Consider the following 8,965-nt stretch of genomic DNA (forward strand, 5'->3'; position numbering starts at 1 on the left):
GGAGCCCGCTCTGCACAACACTGACAGCAGTGTGCTGGGGAGGCTCCACTGTGTAGATTCCAGTGCAGAAGTGAGTTTGTCCAGAGAGGAGGTTAGGAAGGTGGCCAGTGGGACTGAGAGCTTGGACGGGGAGGAGGAGAGGATGGAGTAGAGCCAAACCTGACTCTGGAGCAGGTGCACTGCCCTCAGAAACCATGAACTCAACTGTGTTCATTTACGACAACTGTGATGATCTCATGCTTTCACTGCCCCACAAGTCCAGTGATACTCACCTCAAGGCTTCTGCCACAGAGGCTCTCAGGAGTAGGGGCTGTGGCCTCAACAGAAGCTCAAATAGGGAAGGATTTAGGGGGACTGGCAGGATTTAGTGTGGACTGAGCACAGAGTTCCCCACTCTGCTTCCTTGCGAGGATTGAGACACACAGCTTACCCAAAGGCAGCAGATATCCTAGTGACCCATCTCTAATGACAGGAGACTAACAGATGGTGGGCAGAAAGACGGAGGAGGAGGAGGATAAAGGAGAGGAGGGGAAAGACAAAGAGGAGGGGAGGAGAGAGAAGGAATGAACTGAGAAGAAAAAGGCTTTACTCTCAGTCCTTTCACATCTAAATCTCGCAGATGACATTTCGTCCTATCGACTAGAAGAGAGTCCCTAGTCGAGTACACACTTCAAGACAGGGGACTACATGGGAAATTGCACCTGGATGTGAAGGTAGCTGGGAGCAGCTAGAAGTCTGCCCACCATGCCAGAGTTTTGGTGGCCTGGGTTGAGCCATCAATTTCACTGCATGCATCCCAAATACAAAACTGGTTTGAATCCTGATTAGCTGCCTCTGATTCAGCTTCCTGCTCATGTGCCTAGGAAGGCAGCAGAAGGTGGTCCAAGTGCTTGGATCCCTGCCAACCACATGGGAGTCCCAGATGAGGGCCCTGGCTCCTGCCTTCAGCCTGATTTGATCAATTTCAAGCCACTCATGATACAGACAAACGATGCAAAGGAAGAAGGTGGATAATGCCAAGCTCACATAACAGGAATCAGATCTGCTTTTCAGTTCTACAAGATATTTTGAAATCATCAGACAACAAGGGGATTGGTGAATCATGTGCACTCCCCACGAATGAGTCAAAGACCCTGTATCCCATGTGATCTGACACCCTCTTCTGTATTTAGCTCTACTTTTTGCATTAGATACATAGGACACCAGCCATAGGCTCACTCAGTATTGTCACTTGTATACCTGATGACACCCCTAGAGTAGATTCTAGAATGATCCTACAATGCTGCTGCTGAGACTGGGGGTGTCCCAAGGGGCACAGTAACCAATTCAGGGTTCCACCCTGGTCAAAGTCAGGAAATCTGGAAATAAGGTTCCATGTGTCTGCCACTGTGGTAGCAGCCAGGAAGTCCATAGGTCCTGCTCAAAGGGGGCACTGGTGTCACTGTGTAGAGAAACAGAGACAGAATGGGACAGCAGGGTGGGAATACATTCAATCCCAGCGTGGTTTGGGGACTTCAGATGGGAGAAGAGGGGTGAGATAAGGAAGCCCCAACTGTTACCGCGCCACTTAGCAACAGGTCACAACAGATCCTGTAACCCTGGTAACCAGGCACGAACATTCTAGAGAGAGGCCCCTGCGCAGCTCATTTGGCGAGAGACGCTTGACAGAACAAGATGTTCTCTTGTTGTGTTCCCACTTCTCGAGGCCGTGGCCCGAGAAACCCGCGTGATGAGGGGTTGTGGCAGCGATTCCAACGTTGGTTCTCGCCTCACCCCCACCACACCCAGCCTTGTAGCACACGGCAACCACAGGTAACTCAGGACCACCCAGGATAAAGCTGTTCAGGCCAAGACTTCATGGCGAAAGCACCTGGGCTGCCCCAAAACACCTTTATTGGGGAGGGGGAAATAGTATGTGAGGGGAGGGCCTATCATGTGGTAGGTGGTGGTCAGGCTGGGAGGCCTTAACCTGGTGGTGCTGTCTTCTTCACAACTCAGGTCATGGCTGGCAGAGCGGAAAGAAATCCTCTGGGCACTCATAGCTGCCTAGATGTTATTTCACATCCCGCATGCCAGCACATCCCATCCTCTAGGGGGTTTTCTGTGATGCAAGGTCCATGTGGTCAGGAGAAGAGGAGGTCCCGAGGGGCAGAAACAGAGGGAAAGGGACCAGGCAGGGCCCTGATGCTTGCTCTGCACCTGCCGGGCACTGTCTTTCCAGAGCTCCAAGCACAACAGAGGTCAGAAGTTGCTGAACAAGGTCCTGTACTCCATCTCCCGCATGGAGAGACAGGAGGCCAACAGAGGCCGCTGTTGGCCCAGGGTGAGTAGGAGTGCAGAGGGGGTTCCACATCCTGGCCCCGATGCCACCTGCTTCTTGAGGGTCTTAGATGGGTGTTCGGTGGGGTAGGCAGAGCGCCATCAGTGTGATGCAGGACAAGAATCAGTGATGGCTTTGGCATTGGTTTGAATCCCAGCTCCTACATTTCTGGTGGCTCCTGGAGCTTGCACTGACTGTGTGTGTCCCTCCTTTCTCCTAACCTAGGTGAAAAAGCCATCTAAACTGATCGAGTATGATGCCCACGTTGGGTGGAGGGCCCAGGAAGACACGTTGCAGAAGCTGGTGGACCGCCTGGTGCCTGCCTTCCTTGGCTTTGAGCCCTTATATGTTCCCACCTTCCTGAGAACCTACAGAGCTTTTGCCACCACTGGGCAGGTGCTGAACGCACTGTTAGGAAGGTCAGTCTCCCAAATCTGCAGGCCACCTCAACCTGTGAGTCTTGGCAAGGTCACCCCACCTTCTCCTTATTTTCCCCTCCCTGAAAGGAAGTTCTTGCTTTAGCATTTTATGATTCTCTGAAATTGAGCTGAATGGTTCAATAATTTTTTTTACATATTCCTTTGAGAGAGGGACAAGGAGTAAAAATTCTTCCATCTGCTGTTCCTCTATAGAATTTCCCTGAAGAGATGAGCTAAGAGAGACTGTAGTCAAAAACCAAGAACTCAATACAGACCTCCTACATGGGTGATAGGGACCCCAGGATTGAGTCATATCCTGTCCCCATGGTGCACATTCACAGTGCACTAGATTGAAATTGGAATGAGGACTCCAACCCAGCAGCTTGGATATGGGAAGGGAGTATTTCTAGGGACATACCACTGCATCAAATGTCCATGCAAAGTTAAACTGTTTCCTTATTTGTTGAGCTGGGTCCAGATTCCATCCAGGTGTTTTTGGGTTGAACCAGACCAAGGATATGTGATGAGAGCCAGAGGAGTGCAGACCTTCAGCTTCCTTTGAAACAAGCTGGTTGGAGTTTCCTCCTGCCATGGTGGACATGAAGTCACACGATCAGCAGGACCTTTCTAGGCAGTGACCTTGTCCAAAGCCCAGGACACGTGCCAGTCCCTGTTGGACTTCCCTTCTTGGTAGACCCAGACACGCTCACTGACAGGGGGTGCCAACCATGGGGCCGATGTGATACCGTCCTTGCCTCCTCTAGGTTCCCATGGTTCTCTCCTACTGCTGAAGGTGTACTCCAGGACGCAGTCAAACAGTGAGTGGTGTGGTGGAGGTGGAAGGACCTAGTTTTTGACAACATTGGGCTGGAAGTGTGGGGTCTGTGGGTTGCATGCAACTAGAAGGAGTCTTGGATCTGAACCTCCTGTGATGTTCTTGCAGAGCTGAGGTCTGTGTGGTGCCCTGTACAAATGAACCAACCAGAGAGCTGGGACTGGGCCACAGGCACTGTGGGGCAGGGAGTGGTAGCGGGAGGACAAGATAAAGCCCTGAGGGAATCCAGCACCACCACCTCTCATCCAAACCTGCTTTCACCATCAGTCCATCCTGGGACCCAGAGTCAGAGTGGGGGCATCCTGCTCACAAATATGGCTGCAGTCCCACAGTGAGGCATGATGGGTGCTCAGAGGTTGCAGCCAGTGCCCAGGGGTCAGGCACTTCAGGAGATGAGCAGCACTGGGAAGAGCAGACCCATTCACTGTGCTGTCAGCACTAACATTTGAGGATAGTAGCACAGGCCTCAGGAGCCTGGGACAGAGGTTGCACTCCTTGCTTCCTCCTGCTTCAGTTACTTAGGTAGCACCTACTGAGTGCCAGAGAGTGAGTGAACCAAGCAGACAACATCCCACTCCGTATTTGTGGAGCTGGCATTCTAGGGAGGACAAGACACAGACAATAGTGTGCAACAGTGTGTTTCACTGTAAAGGGATATGTGGTGACACCATGGTCAAGGGCTCCCTCTCATAGGGCCATTTGTCAGTCCCCCTTCAGGGACCAGGGCTCTATCCTGCCTGTTTTCCAGTGGCATGAGCTGGGTCAGAGCTATGGGAGGCACTGAAGCCCCATCTGTATCTTGGGAAAATGGTGCAGCCTGAAGGGCCAGGCCTCTCACTGGACTGCCCACCTGCCTCCCCCAGTGCTATCTCAACCATCCTGGCCACCTGGCTGGAGCAATACCCGCAAGATTTTGATCATCCCCCACAGTACACCAGTCTGCACGTGCTGCTGGACTATGCACAGCTCATCCTGCGTGACTCAGAGCTGGGGCACCATGTGCAACTCCTCCTGGGACGATTGCAGCACCCGGAGCCCACTGAGGCAGAACTAGAGGGTGAGCAGGACGGGGATGAGTGCATGTGAGTGCACGGGGAGGTGAAGAGTTTGGGTCACACTCAGAAAAGCTTCCAGAACCAGGGGTGGGGCTAGGAGCAACAAGGGATCCTGATGACTAAAATGGAGGCCCAACTTCCTGAAAGTCATTCAGGAAGCTGAATTTGCGTCAAAGGTTTCCCTGAGAGTCGGAGACAAGGTTTTATCTCTGGAAGGCACAGGAAAAGTCAGGCCTGCTGCTGATATGTTCTCCTCCTGTGATTCCAGGGCCAGCGGAAGCTCCAATTCCACAACAAGAGCTTGTGCCACCTCCATCTCTGTTGCCAGATGGAGCCCCACAGCCAGAACAGGCTCGCATACCAGCTCTGGAAACCTCCAGGGAGCTCACACCAGACCCCACCGTGGCACTAGCTCCAGAGTGCCAGGGAACTCCTACAGCTCCCGCTGCAGAACCAGCGAATGCCGCAGAATCAGATCCAGACCCCACCGCAGTCTCGGATCTACTGCAACCTTCTGGGCAGGAAATGCCTGTTGCCGAGTCCCAAGACCTTGAGCTCTTTGCAGCTCCACAGCTGGCACCTGTCCCTGGGCCAGCGCTCACAGCCCCCTCCCTTACTACACAATATGTAGTAATGTTCATCTTTCTCCTTTACCTCCGCATAAGAAATTACTATTCTGTATACTATAAAATTCGCTTTTAATAAAATATACTATTAACTTTTTAAGGTATTCCATAGTAACCACTTTAATTAATGCTGTGTGTCCATCACCACTGTGTCACTCTGGAACCTTTCATCCATCTGTACTCCCCAAGTCATTGCCCCCAACCGTCCAGACCTAATCCCTGGCAATCTCTTCACTCTCTGTCTTCAGGCCTGTACCTACAAAGGATGTCACATATGCATGCACTAACATAGCAACTGGCTTCTTCTTTCTTGACACTTAGCGTGAAATGTGCTTCTGACATCTTATTTTATCATAATTTTTTTTAGTTATTTGAAAGGCAGAGATCAGAGAGGGGGAGAGAGAAAGATGGATAGAGAGAGACATGTGGAGGGTGGGAGACAGAGAGAAAGAGGTCCTCCGTCCTCTCACTCACACCAAAATGGCACAATGGCCGGGGCTGGGCCAGGCAAAGCCAGGAGCCAGGAGCTTATTCCAGGTCTAGCACGTGGGTGAAGGGGCCCATACACTTGGGCCATACTCCACTGCTTTCCTTGGAGTATTAGCATGGAGCTGGATCAGAAATGGAGCAGTAGGAACTCAAATCAAAGCCCAAATGGAATGCTGCCGGTTAAGGTAGCAGCTTAACCTGTAGTGTCACAGTGGCCAAATTTCTTTGTTTTAACCAAAATTATTTAAAAATAAAATCCCAGAGATATCCAAGTTTATATGTTAAAAATCAATCATCAACAGTAAATATATTCATAAACTCCAAGGAACAGGAAACCTCACTGCCTCTGTGTGGAGGGGATGTATTAATTCTGTTCCAGCTGTGCTAGGGCATCCTTGCTCCTGTTGAGGTGATTGGGCTGGGTCAACCTGTGCCCACATGGACAGTGCCATGGGAAAAACAAGTTCCTGGTCAGTCCGCAGTGAGGATCTTATCTAGCAACAGGTACATAAGCAAACATGCATCCAAAAATATATACATGTCTGCATTTAGATCAATTTATATGAGAGAGAGATTGAGACAGAGATAAATGATGAGACAGACCGAATCTGAGAGATGCGACCAAACCACTAAGAGTGATCTGCTCGGGTATGTGGAACTTTCAAAATCCTATCACCTTGATTCATTATCTCAATGTTTTCGAAAAGAAGTGCATTTTGTGGTATTACAAGGAACAATGTGTTGTATTAGCAAGTGTCCGCAATATTCACGATTTATGAAATTCAAGCTCTCAGCTCGTCTGAACTTTCAGCATTTTTGACAAAGACAAGAACTATTTCATCACTAAAGCAAGCAGACCAGTTTGACAGCAAAACAAAATAAAGGATGATGTGGTCCTTTCACTCACAAGTGTTTCCACTCCACGAATTACTCTCCTGTCCTGTCCTCATGGTGAGGTGTAGGCCTGTTTGCCTTGCTTAGGTGGGGACACAACACGGCCATGTGCTCCACTGCCATCTCCTGTCAGCTTGCGGTGAAAACAGTTGGTTTCCTGTCCCTTGTGCACCTTCATCAGCCACACAACTCACTCAGTAGACCCTGCTGTGCAATCCTGGACTCTGCCAATTTTCCACTCCCAGAATATGCTGAAGGGCACTCATACCTTTCTGAATATCGAGTTTTTAGTATGGATGCCTAGAAGTGAAACTTCAAATTGCACACATTTCCAAAGTGACGCCTTCAGGTTTTCAGTTTCTTCCAGCAGTTGGAGCCCTGTTGGAGAAAACAGGAGCTGCAGGGACACTGACAGTAAGCCCTGAGAGTCAGAGGGAGGTGGACAAGCCAGCAGTCGTGGCTCCCACAGTGCCCGGAAAGGACAACAGGACAGGGGAAGGCCCCACTCAGCCCCTAATGAATCCTGACCCTGCTCTCAACACAGCAGACATGAGGGGAAGCAGGAGAGGCAGGACTTGCCACTCTGCCTGATTTCTCTCCCTGCTAGCAAGTAGCCATTTCTTGTCACTCAGGAAACTACACTAGGAGGAAGTCATCAAATTATGGAGAGCACTTTGAATGTGCAGGCACGAGGTCACATTCTCAGCTGCAACACCAGGACCCACGTGAACTTGTCTGAGCACAAGTGTTCATGACAAAGCATACTTGGTAGGTGCTTAGAGAAATCAATGGGCAGATCACAGTCACACAGAGGATTACAGCTGAGAACAGCACTGAATTACCACCAGGCCCTTCCCGTATTGACCTTTCTCGCTACCGGTGTGCCAGCCACTGACCCAGGTATTCCTTATGCTCAACCTCTGCGTGGGTGTGTCCCTGCATCTCCCAGGACTCCAAATTAGCAGGAAGACAGCACTTATCTCCCCCCATGGAGATCAGAGGAGTCCACCTGGTGTGGGACTACTTGGTGAGACCAAGATCAGCACATCCTCTCTCTGGGGCTGACAGTTTAAGAATGCTAAGTTTGCTGTGTTGTAAATTCTGGCTTCATTCAAAGACACTGAGATATTGTCTGTGTCTGCAAAGGCACACAGACTTGCTGTTATTTGAAACAATTTCATCTGCTGTAGCTCCAGCATCAGCTTTAGCGCCAGTCACAGAGCCCACCCATGGCTGGTGCCAGCTCCACAGAAAGCAGGAGCTCCAGGCACAGACACAACATAGGAGTTAGTGCCTATTATGGGCATCAGGATCAGAGGTAGCACTCTGGCCAGATGTACCCATACTCTCAGCTCCTGGAGAAATTCTTAAAGTAGTTCCTGAACTGATATCAGTCCAATCCTGATGCGATTTCCACAATCACTCCAGTGTCATTTCCAGTACTACAGTCAATCTCAATACCAGTTCTAGCATCAACTCCAAAGTTACAAGCAGGTTCACCACCAAATCTAGCAAAACCTTCAGGGCTACAAACAACTCCAGAAGGCATTACAGTTTCTAGAGATAGAGACAGCTCTATTATCAGTTTTTGCCCAGCTCCAAAACTGGAATTACCTCAAAAACCAATCGTAGAATAACAGATAACAACAGGCCCAGACCCAGAGCTGGCTCTAGCAAGGACCGTGGCCTGAGAAGCAGATCCGCAGGCAGACCTAGAGTTGACGCAGTCTCCAGAGTTAGAAGCAGCACCAGAATTGGCTCCAGCATGACTTCCTGGATGACAGCATCCCCAGCTACCACAGTAGTAATACCGCCAGTACCAGAGTTTACGGTCAGCTCTAGACTGGAGCCATGGCCATAACCAGCTCACTCCCTCTTTCTAGAGCTTCAGCCAGCCCTGTGCATTCTCCAGATTTAAAGCTAGTTTAAGACACAAAGCTACAGCCACCTTCACCACCAGATTTTGCTTTAGGTGCTCAAATACAGTCAGCTCCAGGTCTAGCTCCAATGCAACTCCCATGTGTCTGGGTTGGCTTCAGCCAAGAGCTCGAGGAAGCTGTCTGTTTATCTACACCACCAGCTGCTGAAGTAGAACAACTCTATCACAAACTCCTGTCTATACTCTAGTGATAGCACTAAAATTTGAACCAACTCTAACCTCAATTCCAGTGTTAAGACAGAACCAGATTAAGAGGAAGACTAGTTTCAATCGCAGCCATGGCACTGACTTCTGAGCTCAAAGTGCTCATCCAGGTTCCAGCTGCAGAGGCAGAGTCAGTGGATAATACAACACTAGAGCCAGATCCACTAAATCTCTATCACCAGCA

At 50.0% G+C, this 8,965-nt stretch overlaps 1 non-coding gene across 1 annotated transcript in view; it reads right to left on the reverse strand.

The window, feature by feature from the left end:
- The window catches only part of LOC103351033 (formin-2), a 67,451-nt gene that overhangs the window by 37,590 nt on the left and 20,896 nt on the right, over positions 1-8,965 (reverse strand). The window lies entirely within an intron of this gene.

Source organism: Oryctolagus cuniculus, chromosome 13 (assembly GCF_051225735.1).
Source record: "Oryctolagus cuniculus isolate XC-2025 breed Fujian yellow rabbit chromosome 13, ASM5122573v1, whole genome shotgun sequence".
Lineage (NCBI taxonomy): Eukaryota > Metazoa > Chordata > Mammalia > Lagomorpha > Leporidae > Oryctolagus > Oryctolagus cuniculus.